Here is a 21,444-nt window from a genome sequence, read left to right as displayed (position 1 = left end):
TTATTCCTTAGCAGGACCAATTTCAAATATTCTCTGTATCTCTAATTACTTTCTCAGTCTCCCTAATAAGTAACTTATTTACCTTGGTCTTGCTTCTAAACTCATTCTTGGTTTCTTTGAGAATTCTATTCACCTCTTCTATCGAAATCATAGGACAAAGATTTACCAAAGTATGCTCTCTAAGTCTTTTATCTTCTTCCTTAGCACTCAATCTTCTCATTTCTAATACATCACATAGGCTTTTGGGGATCTCATACCTAATCTCAACAAGACCCCTATTGAATATATTAAAGTATTTAATAGTGACTTCTTCTAGAGTTCTCTAACCGACTTCATCAATTTTTCATAATATTCAGATAGTGGCTTGAGGTTACCTTGAACAATGAGAGCTTTTTCAACATTTTCAACAGACATACCAGATGGATCTAATTTCATCTTCTTGTTGGCTTTCTCTCCACTGGAGGGCTTGTCCTTAGATACTTTTGAAGATTTAGTGCCCTTTGTCTTTATCTCCTTTACTGATTCATCAAAATCAGTCTCTTGATCATCATCCATAACAACATATACTCCTATGCCTTTATGCTTCTTCCTCTTCCCTTCTCTATCGCATGGCTTGAATTGGGGTTTTGTTGTGTTGGTTGGCTTTTGAGAATCAAAGGAAGTTGTAGAGCTTCTGGATTGTCTTGGTTTTGTTGAGGAGTCTTTTGGATTAGCTTTCTTAACCTTGAATGGCTCCTTTTCAGCTAGCATATTCCTCTTCCTTTCCTCTCTGACTACTTCAACAATAATGCCAATGCTCTCTGCATATTGTTCCACCTCCTATCTCACTTTCCTTACTATTTATGGCTTCTTGAATTGCGTATGTAATTACAAGTCCTTCTTAGAAAATGTGCCAAACCTTTCCTTTGAGGCATCAATAGGCTTACTTAACAAATGTTGAGCATACACCTCCAATATCTACTCATCTACCTCATACCCCATGGACATGATCCATACAGTCCTTGGTTCCACTGCTTCCATTAGGCATTGATCAATATCTACCATGAAGCAAATTGTATCCTTGTATTTCTTCACAATAAATTTAGGGATTCTTTCCCTGACTTGCATTATGCTCTAGAAGTTCTTGAAGTATCCCCAAAGTACAGTTCTCTGGGTTTTGCTATCTGTAATGCTGTATAAAAGATCTTTGATTTGGACTGCCACCGATCTGTCACTAACCCATTAAATATTATGAATACCCAGAATCTCATGCATGAAATAGAAGAATAAACATAAGATCAAGGTGCCATATTTGAATGTATTCTTCTTATCCTTCTTGATTGAAGTGAGATTCTCCATCAACTGGCTTTGGAGTAGTTCACACAGATCATACTCCTTGTTCTCCTTAATCATCTGATATGTAGTATAGATAGCTATGCCAGATACCAAGTTCTCTCGGCTAGAGTGATAAACCTTATATCTGACAATCATAGAAGCAAAATTCACATCTATCTCAACAATATCATTTATTGTCAAAGCCCTTTTATTAAACCTGGAATTGGTTGCATATGTGATTATTTGATTCTTCACACACAAGAGCGCGGGCAAACCACCAGATGAGCTTAAACTTGTTACAATTATGATTATATCCTTTGTGATTTTGAATGGCTGGTTTAACCACATGAATTCATCATGTATTCAACTTAGAACATATCCAACCCACTCATTCTCATCAAACACTAGAAACCTAACGACCTACATAAAGTTCTTCTCCTTCAAGACATTGAATTTGGGCTTGATCTTGAAATCCTCTCCTGATATGTGATTGGTGTACATATTAAACAACTAGGATCCTCCCAACTCTTCAAGATTTGTATGAATTTATGCACTGATATGCTCGACATGAAGAACACCATACGGAATGGATGACTAACGGGTCATCTTCTACAAATTTAAATGGTTTCTTTTTGAATTTTAGGTGGGATCTCTTAGTTATATCAACTACCAGAGGTTATCCATTACAAAGATTTGAAATTACAAGCATCTCAAAAAAATACCTTACTTCATTGAATTAGTATTTTCATGCCGAATCGCCTTAACACTTCGATTACTCATAAATCTTCTCGCAAAGCTCACTTCTACTCTATCTTACAGAATGCAAAGTGACAAATGAAGGGTAAAGGTTGTCTTTTACTATTCACACTTTTAAATTTTTGTTGTAATAAATGCAATTGCCCTAACCCTTTTGGATACCCTGATTTCATAGACTACTCACAAAAGTTTTCCTGCCGATCCCTAATTTCGCTCAAATAATTTCAAAAATCCTTTTGGATGATCTGCATACATCAATGAAACTATTGACAATCTGCCGCATTCCAACAACAACTTCTCACAGGGGTGAATAGGATCTTGATCTTGAAAACTCCCCCTAGGCCAGAGGCCTTAAACTAATTCTCAGAGAAATTTCCAACACCAGATTCAGGTGCGGATCCATTTCTTGTATTATCTTCCTCATTTGATTGCCGATCTCATCCATAGTTAATTTTCCTTTTCCCTTAGCATCTTTCTGCACACTTTTGTTCTTGTCTGTCGAACCTTCCTATCCACATTCTTGCTTCTACAAAATTTTGTAATGTCACCAAATTTGTTGCAATTATAACACACAACTTTTCTCTATTTAGGCCTATAATTCCCTTGATTTTCTCTTGATATGCATTGATTAGAAATGTGACCAAACCAACTGCATGTTTAACATCTAACATTCCTTTGATTGAAAGAGTTATTCATCATACTTCTGCATTCACTTGATTTATGATCATACTTATTGCAATTGAAACACTAACCAAAGAAAGATGAACCATTTTGATTCATCCTATTTCTGCATTGACTAGCTTTATGACCAAATTTATTGCAAGAAAATAGTTACCATTTAACTTTTGAGAATTAGGTTGCCTTACTAGAGACCTTTTACTTGTTCTTTTGATGTTCTAAATTGGCTTTGCTTTGACTAGATCCAGAGTTTTCTCCTTTTTCATATCCAAGCCCTCATTTGTCATCTTCAATCTTCTGACTTCACAACAACACATCAACTTTACCTGAGCTAATATTGAACTTTTGCTTATAGTCATTTGTAGTGGCAAGTTCATCCCTAAGAATGACAATCTTCCTTTCAAGCTCTTCTTCATTGTTTTTGGATTGTTGCAATTCAAGCTTCAACTGATCATTTTCATAATTGATTCAACAACATTCATCAGATCTTAAATGAATAATTAATGTTCTCTTCATTGTTCTTCCTTCCCTCAATCTCCTTTGTTAACCTCATTACTATAGATTCCATGTAATTTTCTGGATTGCATTATCTCTAGGACTATCATCTATGCTTTGGCTTTCTTTCTATTTTAGCTAATCAACAAGTTCCTTTCTCTTTTCCCTATACTTATTCAATTTCTTCTTCAATGACTAAATAAAATTCTCATCATCCTTAAGATTTACTTTCAATTCTCAGACTTCGGTTTTGGATTGATCAAGATCATCAAGTGTAACATGTATATGATGTTGAAGACTAGCAAAATCCATTGCACCACCTTCCCGGATCCTCCTCAAGTTGTTATACTTCTTATGACGAACTAGGATCTGATACCAATTATTGGAATCAAGGAACACTAAGAGGGGGGGGGGGGGGTGAATTAGTGTTCTGAAAACTTTAACTTTGTTAAATTGGTCTTTCAACCATTTAATGCATTGAACCAAAAGAAAAATGCAAGAACACAAAAAAATCAACCACAACACCATAACACAAGGATTTTATATGTGGAAAATCCAATCAAGGTAAAATCCACATTGGGGATGACACCCACAAGATGAGTATACTCAAATATAAGTTTTATAATGGAATGCACATGCATTCAGGCACACTACCTAGAGTTCACTTCTCAAACAAAGAAGGGCTACAACCCTAGGAAGGCTCACTACCTTACAAATGAGTTACATAAGATTAATGCAGTACATGAACTAAATAATAGCATCTACAAATGCCACTTTATAGTTATGATTAAGCATATTACACAATTTTTTCATAAACTACCTTATATTGCTTTGTTCCACTGTTCTGCTCTGATCCAGAGTATAAATCGCTAATCAACGCACATGTAACTACACACAATCAATCACCAAAACCTTTCACATTCACCACACACACTAAATTGATCAAATACACCACTTACATATATTCGTAACAAGATATTAGATCAACCACATGTCGGCTTCAAAAACACTTAGCATATTATGAAATGTGTACATACTGTTGGCCAAATCTAAAATAAAAAACACCAATGTGGACAAAAAAAATTGTCCACACATTTCCATATCCATTAGAATAAACACCTGGACCACAAAAATAATTACCAAAATCGATCCACATGATCCACATAAAGATTATCCACACAAGTCGATTGTCTTGCACTGATAAACTAAAAAATCGATACACTGGAGCTTGTAACTTAAACACTAATCATCCCTAGAGGATAAAAATTTGGAATAAGGTTGTCCAGACATCCATCAACCTACAATTAGATCTGCAACACAAGATGATACCCAGAAAGGATATATCAACCAAAATGCACAACACTATCAGATGCTCTATTCTAGCTTACCGGACTTGAACCAATATTGAATATGATTTACGATAGGATCACATACAACAATGTGGATGGGTGCACTAATTTGGGTTGTAATCAATGACAACAATAGATAACCTGTACAATATCTCTTTCCAACACCTGATACTTAAACTATCTATATAGTGCTTTGGGATGAGATCTCTTCCTCGATCCAACTTGATCAAGACTCCTATTGGATGGTTGTGGGTGATTTTAACTCCCCTCTTTTTCCCTCAAAGAAAATGGGAGGTTTGTTTGATTATTCAGAAACCATGGCAGATTTAGCAGACTTTATTAGTAGAAATGGATTGCTTGATATAGACCTAATGGGCCAGTCGTTCACTTGGTCTAATCATAGGAAGGGAGAGCACTTCATTCAAGTTTGACTAGATAGATTTTTGGTCTCAACCAATTGGGACATTTTTTATAATGCAACTCTATGTGCTCTTCTTAGGAACGTGTTTGACCATAACCCCATTCTTCTGGAATGGATTGTTAGACCTATTAGGGAATGTATCTCATTCCACTATGAAATCATGTGGACAATACATCTGGAGTTCGAAGATTGTCTATATAACTAGTGGAGTACTCCAATTTAGGGAACACCTATGTATAGGGTTGCTTAGAAACTAGATTTGATAAGGAAGAATGCAAAAGGTTGGAATAAATTTACATTTGACAATATTAAGAAGAAAGAAATTAATTCTAGATTGTCTGCTATTGAGGATTGGATGGCCATGGGGAATCCTTAGACTGTACTCATAGGGTAGAGGAAATTATAAGAAGAAAGTGGAAGTAAAATCTTAAACAAGAGGAAATTTATTGGAAATAGAAGTCCAAGGTGTAGTGATTGCAAGAGAGTGAGAGGAAGTCAACCTTCTTCCATAGGTATATCGTTAAACATAGGATGATAAATATGATTTTAAGTATTAGGGATGCATTGAACCAAGAAATAAAGGATGATACTGAATTGGAAATCCTGGTTTCAAGTTACTTTTGTAACATGTTAAGGGAAGGGAACTAGGTCAAGAACTTGCTACTAGAAGACTAGTTGCTCCAATGTCTTCCTGATGCTTTAGATGATGTTGACAATGCACTGATTCTAGCCCCAATTACAAAAGATGAGGTCAAGAATGTTGTATTTTCTATGGGGGCCTATGAAGCCCTAGGATATGATGGCTTCCCTCCAGCTTTCTTTCAAGATTTTTGAGATATTATGGGTTTTGATGTGACCATGGAAACTAAGGACTTCTTATGAACTAGAAAACTATTGAAAAAAATAAACAATTCCCACATTGCCTTGATTCCAATAATACAAGAACCCCAAAGACTCTTGGAATTTAGACCCACCAGTTTGTGTAATACAGTCTATAAAATATTTTCTAAGATTTCGGTGAATAAGATTAAACCTTTTCTTGATGGGTTCATCAGCTATAATAAAAAAGGTTTTATACCTAGAAGGCATATTCTTGATGCTGTGATTTCCACTCATGAAATTATTCATTCTATGGAAAAGTGTCATCAATTGGGGATGGTCCTAAATTCGAATTCTCTAAGGCATATGATAGAGTCAATTGAGACTTTCATTTTAAAGTCATCTGGAAATTTAAATTTAGAGATAGAATAATTAGTCTAATCAAAGAATGTGTTACCACGGTGAGGTTATTTGTACTCATTAATGGAGTCCCCAGACAATCTTTTGGAGCGGCCAGGGGTATTAGACAAGGGGATCCCTATCCCTATACTTGTTCATTATTCTTGTTGAGGTTCTTGGAAATTTTTTTCTGTCTTATCAATAGGGGTAAGTTGCAAGGGGTTAAGCCTCCTTCCTATATACTGATGACTGTTCTATAATAGTTTGTGGATGATACCATCTTGTTTGGTGTGGCTTTGGTGGTGGAAGCTTGATAATGGAAATATTTCCTTCATCAATATGCAGAGGCTTCAGGTCAGCATATAAAATATAATAAGAGAAGCATTTACTTCTTCAATACTACAGATAGGCTACAACATAAAATCCAAACTATCTTGGGGTGTCACAGAGTAGTTCTTTTCAGGATGTATTTGGGGTTGCCTCCCATGGTCAAGGAAGTTTCTAACACCTTTTGGAGCTCATTTTTAGAAAGAATACAAAAGAAGTTGGTTGGATTGAAGGGTAAACTACTTAGTAGTGTAGGTAAACTTCAACTCCTTGCTACCTCTTTGCAAGGTATCCAAATTTATTTTTTGTCCCTATTCAAGATTTCAGGTTCCATGGCGGAGAAACTAGAAATAATTCAAAAGACATTCTTATGGACTCACATGGAAGACAATAATAGATTGGCTCTTGTCAATGAGGACAAGGTTTGTTACCCAAAAAATCAGCGAGGCTTGGGAATTAGAAAAAGTATCTTTGCTCAACAAGGCCCTTATGGAAAAAATTGGACGGAAATTGGCCCTCCACAAGGCAGATTAGTGGAATATAATGTGTGCTAAGTATTTAAACCATGAGAAGTTTTATAAGGTTTTACCAACTCAAGGATTCCCTGACAGTTCTAAGATATAGAATAATGTGCTCTAATGTAGGAATACTATTCGGTATGGCTTATTGTGACAAATTGGGAATGGGGGCAACATCTACTTCTGGGAAGACACATAGCTAGGGGATAAACCTCTTGTTTTGGATCAATCCTTTAGGAACATCTATGGTTGTGCTAAGGAATTTTTTAGATAGTGAATCAGGGACTACATTTCCCCCAACATATCTTGGAATAATATTTCCCTGTGTTGACCAAATCAGTCTCATTTTCTGCAGGTGGCTCTTGAGTTGCAGAACCTACTAACCAAACCATGATTCCCCTGATTCATAGGGAGGATAGATTCATTTGGATATTGAATCTTGGGGATGACTTTACTATTATATCTTCTTATCATATCCTCCTCAAAGATAATAATGACTCTGGGTGGTGGAGACAATCTTGGAACTTTCAATTAATTCCCAAAATTAGCTTATTTTTGTGGACTACTTTGCATAAAAAAATTCTCACCCAAAAAAATTTAAATAAGTGGGGATCCCATCTTCTCAACCATTGTGTTTTATGTAAATAGTAAGAGGAAAGCATCCTCCACTTATTTCTCCATTGTTTATTCACTAAAACCCTTTGGGGTATGGTTCTCTAGAAGTTGGATATTCTTTGGGTTATGAATGTAGTCTTACAAGACTTGACCATGGAGTGGTTGGGGCCTTCTCATAACCCCCTAGTCAAACAATTATGGAAGCAAATTCCATCACATCTTGGCTAGTGTATATGGAAAGAAAGGAACAATATAATCTTTTGTGAGTTAGAAAAACCAATGGAGAAGGTCTTTGCATCCTTTTCTAAATTTCTCATTGAAAACCTCTTTGTTACTACTTGTCCTTGTCCATCCTATCGACCTTTGCAATTTTATGATATAGTTGCCAAAAATTGAGGATAAAGAGGAAGAACACTAGGTGGTGTCCACCTAGACCTAAGTGGTATAAGCTGAAATTTGATGCTGCTGCAAGGTAGTCCCAGGGTATGGCTACTATGGGAAGAGTAATAAGGATACATTTAGAGGAATTTGTGGTGACCTTCACTAGGAACTTGAAGAGATATTCAAACAACCAAGATGAAGGGATGACTTTGGTTTGGATGCTCAAATTTTACCTTTCAATTGGTTTGAGAGCTTTGGCCATTGAAAGGTGACTCAACTTATAATTGATTCTATCAAGGGTTTGAAAAATATTAATGGGTGTAGCACCATAAATTATCACCAAGCCAATTTACACCTCATGCTTATGCTCCTACTTTAGCGTGTCTCCACCTCATCACCTATCTAGGTCCATTTAGTGCATTAAATCTAATTTTGGTGCCATGTACACCTCCAAATTGATTTCTTGAAGGGATAATCTTCTCCTGGGGCAAAACCATGGTCCTCGATCTTGAGGAGGACCAGAGAACTAGCACTAGTCCCCCTTAGATGGGCCCTATTTTAAAGTGAGAGATGGGTCCCATCTCTTCGATGAGAAATTAAATTTGTGGCTCTATATGACTATTGGAGGTCAACCTAATTGGTAATTGGAATAGATACCCCTATATAAAGACATATAATCAACCTAATTTCATCCTAAATAAGACTCCAAGCAATCAAGCATTCTTGCATCAATGAAGCATTCATCATCAAGAATTTTCAAAGATCTTCAAGGTTGTATATTCTTCATTCAACCATTATGGAGTAAAATTACATCATTTGTATGCAAGCATGTGTGTGTGATTAGGATTTTTTCATGTTCATTCCATTTCATACAACATATGTGATTACATTCAAGAAGCACAATGTCTTTGTAAGGAAGTTAAGTAGCAGAACAACTTCCTACACTAACCTTGAGAGGAGGATAATGCAAAAACTTTTATGGATCATTACAACAATTACAAAAACTTAACAAAAATAATCAAAATATCAAGCATACCGCAACACAACAACATAGTGATTTACGTGGGGAAAACCCTTTCGGGAGAATATCCCCACACTCCAAAAGAAGCTCCATCTATTATTTAGCAATCAATAACAAATTATAATACACTTATAGAGAAATCTCTTCACTAGGGTACCACCAAATAGAGACCCAAAGGTAACTCAATCACCATAAGACTCTTACACACAACCTCTATCTCACTCACCTCATATATAGGAGATACAATGCAAGAAACCGTCAAACAATATTACAAAATCATGGGCTAAAACCACCCAATAAAGTAGAGCTGACCTTATCTCCCTTCTATATGCCCTATGACATGTTAAAACAAACATCAACATGTGTCCCTTTGATATAATTATAAAGCACCGAGAGGGGAGAGGGGTGAATCAGTGACAACAAAAACAATACCACTTTAAACACAGATTGGTAAAGATAGTTAACCAGCTTACTTAATACTATGCATGCAATCCAAAATGATATTAAAGAATCCACAACAAATAAAAAATCCACCATAACACAAGTGTTTATACATGGAAAAACCAATTGGGAAAAACCATGGTGAGATGGAACTCACAAGTTAACTATCTGCAGTAATAGGTAACTGACTTGTTAAGGTCTACAAAAGTGCTCTGCTAGGAGAAAATCCTGTTAAAGATCCCAAAGCTCTTTTAGGAGCTATACCTTGTTAAAGGTAGTACCCTATTCAGAGTAACCTTAGTAGAGGATTTCAAACCCAAACTAATGGATCACCTGGTTAGAGGATTTATTCAATGAAGCTTGTTAGAGCTTACTCAGTTAGGGGATTTGACTGTTGTAGTGATTAGAAAACAACAGCTAGTGTGATCTAGAAGTAGCACATCTTGCTTGAATAGATCCTCTTCTGCTCACTCAAAATTGCATCATTGACATACTTTGCAATGCCTTCAGTAAATCACAACAGCTTAACACTTCTATCTCGCATCATAAAAAATAGTTCATCATAATGTCATTATATAGACATTAGATTTCATGTCAGCTCAAGAATCACATCACAATTTCTTAGGTGCAGTGTGTCTGGACAATCTAACATAACACATCACAGATTGCCGCCAAATCTATCGGTTAGGGATAACTCATCACACAATCAGTGAAACCAGTTAGAACACTGATACCAATTAAGAGTTAAACTCTTCCAACTTATAGACCGATTGTCCTCCAATTGCTTCCTTTTTGCTCTCTGCTAAATCTCCAAGCTAATGTCATGCCATTCTTGCATATACCAGTTGTCTATGTATACCGGTTAGACACCCTCAAAACCGTTTGGACTTCTCTATGCATATAATACCGGTTTTGCAATACAAAGACTTAGGAGTAATACCCGTTTGTCTTAACTAAGATGACTATGTCAATGTGAACATATGTGTGTGTATACATGTGTCATCAATGATAACACATGAAGTCATCCATTACAATCATCATCAAGCCAACAATCTCCCCCTTTGGCATTGATGACAACACTTAGAAAATTTTACAACTTTACAACTAAGTGTGCTTACAAAAATTGGACAAACATATTTCTACACCCCCTTAACAATACATACAAAATTTTCACAACACATACATATTTCTACTCCCCCTTTGACAACAATATCAAATTGAAAAGTAAAATACATATATATTATATCAAAATTTGCATCAAAAACTACATATACAAAAATCTAAGAGTCTTTTCAAGGAGTGTTCACTACAATTTTCAAGAAAATGCTACTGAAAATGATCTTCATCTGAGTAAAATCATTATTCCAAGTTTCTAATAACGTTTCAGTGATCTCAATGGTTGTCATAACTTGTGCAATGAATTCTTCCATTGCATCTACTGTGCTCATCTCTAGAGTTGCCAAAACTGCTTTTGCATTCTTGTATGCCCAGTGTAAGATGTCCACTTTAGGAAGTCATCAACTAATTTTCCAAATGCTAAGGCTGAATCCTTTAAGGGTATGTAGGCAGTACATATCCTTTTCGATTCTCATTTTGTCTCTTCTTTCCTCTTCTTCAAATCAGGATATAAAAATGAAACATTAGATGTACAGGACAATATCCTTCCTCCTATTCCAATAGCAGTCTTCAAAAGATCTTTATTCAGAGATGGAGCAATCTTCCCTGTATCAATATCTTTCATTATTTGCTCTCCTCTTTACCTTCTATAATTCTTCTTAGCTAAAGTCTGAGTAGCTTCTTCAAGGGACTTTAGCTGGCCAAAAGCATCAACAACCAACTGGCCAAGCTTGCCGATAGGGGTTGTCAAATTCCCAGTGTCAGTCTCTGGTAGGAGACTTGATAGAATCTCAACAACAGTTTGAATCATTTCTGCTTCTTTCCTCTGCTCTTTCAATATTTTCTTTTGAGCTCTTGATTGCATCATAGAAGCAATCTCCATGAGTTCAGATGCACTCATATTATCTACATCTATAGGCCCTTTGATGCCTATTGAGTCATCCTCATCATCAATTTGTTGTTTTACCTTTTCTCTTTCCTTTTCATCTGCTATCTACTCCTCTATTTTCTCTTTCTCTTCCTCCTTTCTCTGTCTAGTCTCTTTTACTTCAACCTCTTTCTCTTTCTCTATTTCTACCTTTGTTTGTTTCTCTTGTGTATCTGTTGTGACCGATGACAGTTTCTTTTCCACTTGGTGTTTTTTGTCTGGTGGTGGTTGAATATTGACACTAGGTTTAATGACCAGTGCTTCAATTTCTTCATGTGTAATAGTAATGGTCGGTTGTTGTAAAGGTTCCATAACTAGTTCAATGATATTACCAGTTGTATCAATAGTGTCCCGGATTTCATCAGTATCATCTACAAAAATAATTGGTAGAGAAGCAGTGTTATCCTTATGATTAATAGGACAACCAATATCTGGTGCAATAACTTCTTCTTCATCTAACTCCGGTTGAGCTCCAGACTCTGTTTGATCATCTTTATGAGACTTTATTTGCTCATGCATCCTTTGAATATTTCTAGCTATCTGATGAGTTTCAACTTTAACAGATTGAACCTTTCCACTCAATAACTTCAATCTTCTTGCCTTAGAATGAAATATTCCCTTGAAGTTATCAAGCAATGCTAATAATTCATCTCTAGGCAATTCAGGAAAATAATGAATGAAGATTCTATCAATAATTTCTTGATCTTGTTCAACAACTATTTTCCACTTATTTAAAAGAATAGAATACAAAGAATCGGAAATATCCTTTTCAATATCTTGAGGTATTGACACAAGTGGTTGATTACCTCTTGAACAATTTGTTGCTTCTGATCATCATCAAATGAATCAAAACATTCCTTCATGTTATCAAACCTATTCCTCCCTAATGTTTTTATAGTTCTCTCAAAATCAGTCATAGGTTTGTAAGATAAAACATTAATAGGAATACTTTTCTTTGAAGTGTCTCCTATTGCTTTGGCTTTCTTACCAGTTACTTTTATTTTCTTTGGTTCCTCTTCAGCACTAGTATCCTCAGCATCTACTTGAAGAATGAGTTGCCTACCTCTCTTACTCATTGCAGTTTGCTTCTTAGCATATACTTTGGGTGTCAGTTCTTTTTTGAATTGAACACTTCATGTCACCCTTGTACCGATGATCGTTGGAGGTGCTTGCTCAACTTTCTTCTTCTTCTTCTTCTCTTTAGCAGTACTAGGTTTAGCAAGTGCATTTCTTTCTTGATAAGTTCCTAGTCTTTTCTTCTTCTTATCCACTGGAGATGCCAAAAGGTTATTGACATAATCGATTAATAAGTTATAATTGCCTTCATAACTCATTTCTTCCATTTCATCTTCCCTAGGTTCTGAGGCCTCCATAAGACAAAAGTCTGTGGTAAATGTGAAACATATGTCTTTTGCAAAGTGTTTCACCACATCTACAGGTAGCCTTGACCTCATGATCATCTTCTTTGGGAACTCATTAAAATATCTGTTCACAGAAACATCAAATATGTTCTTTACAACCTTAATGATGTTCTTGATTTGAGTTGTTACCGGTATGTCCTTTGACCATTGAATGTCGCCAATTCTCGGTAGGAAATTTTGAAAATAGAAGAATCGACCAATCAATAGTTGACCATATTTGAACCTTTGACTATTATCTTTCTTAATTGATTGAAGGTTCAACATAAATTGGCTCCTTATTGCCTCACATAAGTCATAATTTGCATTCTCAGCAATCATCCTGTAAGCTGTATGCATAGCTGCAGACGGTACACTGTTCATCCTACTGGAATAAAATATCTTATAACCAATGACCATAGTTACAAGTTTAACTGCTAGGTCTTTAATGTTGTTGACTGAAAACACATGACCGTTAGAGGTGGTTTGAGTTAGTGTAGTCATAGTCTCTTTTGAAATTTTCCTCAGCTTTGGAACTTCACTAGTTTGCCAAAAACCAATCACTATATGAATTTCTTCCTTCGTAATTGTATGCACCCTTTCAAGATACATATTCTCTCCATGCACATGACTAAGAATTATCCTAACATGTTATTCTTCAAAATCTTCAATAATATACGTCGCATTATGAAAACTCTTTTCATAAACCCTAGTGAACTCGAGTTTGAATTTCCCACTTTTATCAGACAAGGATTTGAGTTGAGAATAAATTGATAGTGATCCTAAATCCTCAATTTTATAGTCAATATAGCTGGATAAATCACCTTTGATCATAACACCATCAGGAACTTGAGATAATGCATTATATAATACTATTTTGTCTAATTCGATAGACTCCATAGGTTCAGTAGTAATCATAAGTCTCTCTACTTACTTAGACGACGATGCTATTCTAGATAAACTCGATTTGAGAGAGATTAACAAAAGAATACCTTAATTTGTTCATGATGGCAAGGTTTCGGGTTGATCTCTCGAATGTACACCCATTTTGCCTTTACCAATCTTTGAGTTAGTTTCAATCTTTTGATCCACAACAAAAATCCATTCACAATCAGCTAGCAATTCTCTTTTTCGCTCTACAGGTTCTCAAGAACACTTCTTCGAATGCAATTAGGGTAAGAGTAACATGGTAAAACTTGATTTTATAAACTTACCCACTACATTAATTTCTCAACTGATAGGGTAATAAATCCTAATATACCGCTTAACAAAACTTCCCAATACTGATAGGTATATAGCCAGTTGACAATCTTTTGAAAAACCGATAGACAATGATATCAAGAATTCTCACAAAACAACTCAAAATGCAAAACTCTTTTACCACACATTCTTCAAGGGGCCCAAAAGTAGATTTACTGCTATGCTCCCCTCAGGCCTATTGAAAGGGCTTAGTTCTCTGGTGCAGGATTTTCCACACTAGGTGAAGGGTTAGATTCTTTTGTAGGCTTGTCCTCACTCTTCTTCTTTCATATTTTGTTCATCTCATATCTGGTTTCCTCAACATTGACCTTCTACTTACCTTTTTGATCTTCAGAGTGGTTAACCGGTTTGTTCTTCCTGGTTCTACAAATTTTTTCCATGTGTCTCAATTTGTGACAATGATAGCAAGCCATCCCAGATGATCTCCAAGGTCATGCATTACCTCTTCTAGTTCTCCTATTGCAGTTCATAGCCACATGGCCATAATTATTACAAATGGTGCAAATCACATTTGTTACCTTTTCCATTTCAAATGGACGAAACTGGTTGACATAGGGTTTCTGCCAGTTCATGTTTTCCTGGTTGTCATAGGTTCTTCTCCTGTCACCATTAGGTCTTGGATTCATCTGAGGTTCCAGATTGTTTGCTCCATATCTGCATTTAAATGATCTATGTCCATACGTGTTGCATGTAAAACAATGACCTTCAAATCTTCTAGACACATACCTAGCATTTGCATTATAGCCTTTATTCTCATTAGGTCTACTTCTACACACATTAGCAGTATGTCTAGGTTTATGATAGATAAAGAAAACAGGTTTAAAAACTTTCTTATCGGTAGACTTGTTAGCCTTAGGAGCATTCTTACCTTTGTGCATGTTGCTCTTGATACCGGAAGATTCTCCCTTTTTAGATGTATTGAAACCTAGTCCAAATGTGTCACCTTTCATCCTTTGAGATTAGATTTGCTCATCCAACATAGAAGAACTCTTATTGAACTTTTCCAGCTTTCCATTAGCCTCAGTGAGCTCTTTGGTAAGATCTTCATTGTGTTTTGTCAGAGTCTCTCTTAGAGATGTTACCATTTCAAGATCTAGCTGCAATGCTTCTTTCTCTTCCTTCTCTTCATGCCAATGCTCATGTAAAGTTGCATTCTCTTGTTTTATCTTAGTGATCTCATGATCTCTTTCTTTGATTATGTCTTCAGCTGTCCTTCTTGCTTCAAGATCTTGGCTCATGCGAATGGTTAGGGCTTCTAACTCTCTCCTCAGATTTAGCTTTTCATCGTTCAATTTTTCAATTTCTTCAACCAATGCATCAATGTTAGCCTCATCTGAAGAGCTATTATCAAATATCTCCAATATTTTCTCAGTTAGCTCTCTCCTTTTGAATTGTGAAGCTTTAAATATGACTCTCAGGGTTTCAAGCTCTTCCTTGGTTTCACCAAGAACTCTAGCCATCTCTAAATAAATCATATCCCCCATGATGGCTTTAGGGTTTCCTTCCAAGTGATTAAGCCTTAAGGAAGTTTGGATCTGATACCAATTGATAGACTTATAAAGCACTGAGAGGGGGGGGCACTGAATTAGTGACAACAAAAACAATACCACTTTAAACACAGATTGGTAAAGACAGTTAACCAGCTTACTTAATACTATGCATGCAATCTAAAATGATATTAAAGAATCCACAACAAGTAAAACATCCACCATAATACAAGTGTTTGTTGGCTTGATGATAATTGTAATGTATTCATCACTTGTTGTCATTGATGAAACACTCTCACACACATATATGATTACATTGATTACCTGTATAACTTCAATTGGTTTACACTACCAACTGGTATGATTAAGGTCTATCTCTAACCGGTACTGTGTGTCAACCGGTATGTGCCTAAGAGGTAACCTGTGGTTACACTAAGTCAGCATCAAAATGAAGATGAAGGTGAAGATGAAGATCAAGTGGAAGATTTTAGGACAATGATTCACTAGTTTTATTCCAATTGGTATTGATTGTTCTAACTGGTATCCATTTTTGTGATGAGTTACCAACACCGTTTGTTTGGCGGTCATTTTTGTGATGAGTTATGTTTAAATGTCTAGATACATTGCACCTAGGAAATTATGTTCCTATGGCCGACATAAGGTCTGAATGTCTATTTAAAAACATCTTAGTGAAGCATTTGAAGAAGAGATGAAAAAGAGAGAACATATATAGAAGAGGTGATCTATGCAAATACTTTTGCTGAAGAGTGATAAGTGTTTAGATGGAGAGCAGTGTTGAATGTACTTAGAATGATCTGATCAAGCAAGTTTTGTGCTAATCAGAACATATCAAATCCTTCTTCTTGTTTTCTAATCATTACAACAAAATAAAATCCCCTAACCGGGTAAGCTCTAACAAGCTTCATTGTACAAATCCTCTAACAAGGTGATCCATTAGTTTGGATTCTAAAATCCTCCAGCAAGGTTACTCTTAACAAGGTAGTACTCTTAACAGGGTATAAGCTTCTAATCAAGCTTGGGATCTCTAACAAGATTCACTCCTTGTAGAGCTCTTTGTAAGGCCTTAACTGGTTGGTTTTCTATTACTACAGATAGTTAACTTGTGAGTTCCATCTCACCGTGGTTTTTACCTATTTGGGTTTTCCATGTATAAACAATTGTGTTATGGTGGATGTTATACTTTATGTGGATACTGTTATTTCATTTTGGATAGCATGTATTTTGTTCAGATTCTTAGTTAAGTTCATCTACCAGTTAGTGTTTAAAGTTGTGCTTGTTTTGGTGTCACTGATTCACCCCCCCTCTCAGTTCTTTTCAAGACCATCAATTGGTATTAGAGCCTAACTTTTTTGAAGGCTAACCACTTGGAAGGAAATATTGAAACTACCATGGGGGACATAAGTTACTTCGAGATGGTTAGAGAGCTAGATGCTAGAAGAAACAAGATTGAATCCCTTCGAGGCAAACTAAAAGTTTCTCAAACCAAAAGGAGAGAGTTATCTAAAGAAATATTAGAAATATCTGATAACAGTTCTTCAGATGAAGCAAATATTGATGCTTTAGCAGAAGAAGTTGAAAAGTTGCAGGGTGAGAAACTGAATCTAAGAAGAAATCTAGAAGGTCTCACTATCCGCATGAGTAGGGAATTGGAAGCCAGGAGAGCTGCTGAAGATCTTATCAAGGTAAGAGATCAGGAAATTATAAAGATCAAATGGGAAAAAATATACTACACATGAGGACTTGATTGTTGAAATAGAAGAAAAGGAAAACCTAAAGCTAGATCTTGAGTTGGTATCATCTCTACAAGAGAACCTGTCTAAGCATAATGAAGATCTTGTCAAAAACCTTACTGAAGCCAATGAGAAACTAGAGAAGTTCATCAAAAGTTCTACCATGCTGGAAGAACAAATTCAATCATAGAGAATGAAAGGTGATATCTCTGGACTTGGTTTTCATATAACTGAAAAAGGTGAATTCTCTGGTACAAAGAGTACCTATCCAAAGAACAAAACTGCCTCTAAAGTCAATAAGACTACCGGTAAGAAGGCTTTTAAACCTGTTTGGTTTGTTTTCCATAAGCCTGGTCATACTACAAATGTTTGTAGGAACAAACCTAACATAAATGCAAGTTACAATACTAATACTAGGTATGTGTCTAGAAAGTTTGAAGGTCATTGCTACACTTGTGGAATGTATGGGCATAAACATATTGAGTGTAGATATGGATCAAACAATCCTGTACCACACATGCATCCTAGACCATATGGTGACCAGATAAGGAATTTTGATAACCGGGTGAACAAGAACTAGAAAAGATCCTATGGCAACCAGTTTAGTTCATTCGAAATGGAAAAGGTAACAAATGTTGTTTGTACCTTTTGTAATAACTTTGGTCATGTGGCTATGAACTATAGAAAAAGAACAAGAAGAGGAAATGCAAGACCTAGAGATCATATGGTATGGTCTATTACCACTACAACAAACTGGGACACTTGGCAAAGTTTTGTAGATCTAGGAATACTAAACCGGTCAACTCTTTCAAGGATCAGAAAGGCAAGCAAAAAATTGATGTTGAGGAAACAAGAGAAGATATGAACCAGACTTGGAAGAAGAAATGCAAAGAGTTACCTGTAGAGGAAATCATTCCTTCACCTAGTGAAGAGAATCTGGCATCAGTGACTTAAGCTTGTCTAACACGGCTAAGGGGAGCGTAACGGTAAAACATCTCCGGGCCCCTTTTGTAAAATGAGCGGGAAAGAATTTTTGAATTTTGAATTTTGGTGACTTTTTGTTGACATGTTATTAACTGGTATTTCACTTAAGCAGTGAAAATAGGGTTTGTAACCTAAAATTGTGAGCGTTTATTGCCGTTGGTAAAAAGGATAAAAACAAGTTTTACCTTATCATTTTTACCCTAACTCTTTCGAAAAAGGAAAATTGAAGTGATTGCAGAGCAGAGAAAGATTGTCTTGGTGCAAATTGGAAAATTGCTTTGTGATTAGAGAAATCAAGTTGAATTGGAAGCTGTAGAGAAGCGAATGAGTGTGCATTTGAACAGTTCAATCGGGAAACGGAGCGGCGTGCAAGATTCTAGGTATTTCTTTGTATACCACTTCGAAACTTGTTTATCTAGAATGGCATCTACTTCTAAGTCTGTAGAGAGGTTGATGATCACTGCTGATCTTGAGGAAGCTTTGGAGGCAGATGAAATTATGTCTTATAATGCATTGTCGCAAGTCCCGAGTGGTGTCGTGGTCAAAGGTGATTTGTCTAGCTACATAGATTGTAAAATTGAAGATTTGGGAACTCTTCACATCTATACTCAACTGAAATCACTCTGTAATAAGGATGGAAAGATTGAAACTAAATATGCTAGGGTTTTTGAAAAAGGGTTTCATAATGCTGCCTACTTTCTTGAAGATTTTGAGGATGAACACATAAGAATAATCTTGAGTCGAGTCCACAGAGAGAATATGTATTTGGAGAGGACTCACACAATAACCAAGGAGGTTATTAGGGCTGTAACGGGTTATTGCTCAACCGGTGAAGTTCTTGTGTTGAGGAGAATTTCAAAAGATGTTGTCTTCAAGTTAATCGGTTCTACATCCGATAGGCGTGCTTTTTCTATCAACAATATTAGAGACCCTGTGGTGAAACTTGCAGCAATGGTGATAGGCTACCAAATATTTACTCCAGTAGACTTAACAATGTTCCATCCACAGCAATTCATACAACACATAGAATGATAATTGATAATGCAGACTATGATAATTGATAAGGACAATTCTCAGAAGTTCAAATATGGTCAGCTGTTAGCTAGGTTATTTTTCTACTTTCAGAACTTTCTACTGGGTACAGGTGACATTGAATGGTCCAAAGAACAACCGGGTCAATGCACAGATTAAGAAAAACATTAAGGTTGTGAAGAATACTTTTTCAGCTGCCATGAACATGTACTTTAATGAATTCCAGAAGAAGATGAGCTCGAGAATGAGGTTACCTGAATATGTGGTAAAACACTTTGAAAAAGACATAGTCTTCATAGTTACCACTGACTTTTGCTTGATGCAAGCAATTGAACCTAGAGAGGAAGAGATGGAAGATATGAGCTACGAGGTCAATCATGACTTACTAGTTGGCTATGCTAATACTCTATTAGCATCGCCCAAAGACAAAAAGAAGGCAAAATTGGACATCTTAGCAGTCCAAGCTGCACCAACTGAAACTGATACTGCACCTATAGCAAAAGCAAAAGGAAAGCAAAAGAAATGTGATGAAAAATCTCCTATGAATAAGACTACAAGGGTGACTCAGAGTGTCCTAACCAAGAAGGAACCAACACCTAAAATATCTGAGAAGAAGGAGAGTGCACTAAAGAAGAGGAATAGGAAACTGATTTTGCAACTAGAGTCTGAGGGTACAGATTTTGAAGAAGAACCTAAGAAGGAAAAAGCAACCGATAGAACACCTAAGAAGATAAAGGTAGTGCCAAAGGCAACTACACCTATAGACATTGCCACCTACAAACCTGACACAACATTTGAGAGAATAATGAAGTCATTGGGAAGAAATAGGTTTGACAACGCCAAAGAACATTATGATTCTTTTATTGAAGATGAGCAGAAGCAAATACTCCAACTGGTAATAACCTATTTAGGTCATTACAGTAGATTTCTGCATGATTTGGAGAAAGATATTTCAGTCTCTTTGTATAATAATTTGTTAGATAAATGGGAAGAAGCCATTCAATTAAAAAAGAAGATTATTGATGAAGTATTTGTACAGTATTTTCTCAATCTATCATCAAATGGAATTAGTGCTTTAACTGAGGAATGCAAAGCATATTTTGATTTTAAAGTAAGAAGACTGAAGCTTCTTTATGCAAAAAGGTCAGTTGTTGAGTCTGAGACACATCAGCTAGCTTATATAATCAAAAAGAGGGAAGATGTCATCCACTCAAGCAGTAAGGATGATACTACAGAAGATGTTCCTCGACCAGAAATAGATGAAGAGGAAATTATTCAAGCTAACATAGTCTATCCAACCAAGAAGAAGGATGATTCCATTATTCTTGTTGATGAAGATATTGAGGACATAATAAACCTATATGTAGATAGTACTGCACCAGATATGGATCCTCCTACAATCACAGAAGTACAAGTTACATCAAGTGATCAACTGGGTAATCAACTAAAAGAGGTCAGTGAACTGGCAACTGAACAATTGGAGAAACCCCAATCTCCACCGATCATTGAGATCACTCAAAAGGAGTCTATTGAGGAAGCTATTACTTAGCAAATAGAAGATACAACAGAGAAGAACATAGAAAGAGCCATAATTAAGAGTATACCCCCTGAACTGGAAAAGCAAAAATTACTTGATGATGATGATGAAGACTCTTTAAGTATTTCAGGACCTATTGACATGAATACCTTGAGTGCATCAGAAATGATGAATATTACTAATGTTATGCAATCTCATGCACACAAGAAGAGATTAAAAGAGCAAATAATTGATGAAGAGATAATCCAGAATGCAGTAGAAATTTTGTCTGGATTACTACCTGAAACCTCTATCACACATCTTCCTACTCCTATCAACAAACTTGGTTAGTTAGTTGCAGATGCATCTGATCACATCAAATCATTTGAAGATGCTGCTGAAATATCTACTAAGAAGAGCCACAAGAAGGCATATGGAG

This window comes from Cryptomeria japonica, chromosome 10 (assembly GCF_030272615.1).
Source record: "Cryptomeria japonica chromosome 10, Sugi_1.0, whole genome shotgun sequence".
NCBI classification, from domain to species: domain Eukaryota; kingdom Viridiplantae; phylum Streptophyta; class Pinopsida; order Cupressales; family Cupressaceae; genus Cryptomeria; species Cryptomeria japonica.
The sequence above is the reverse complement of the archived record's forward strand: the minus strand, read 5'-3'. Positions refer to the sequence as shown.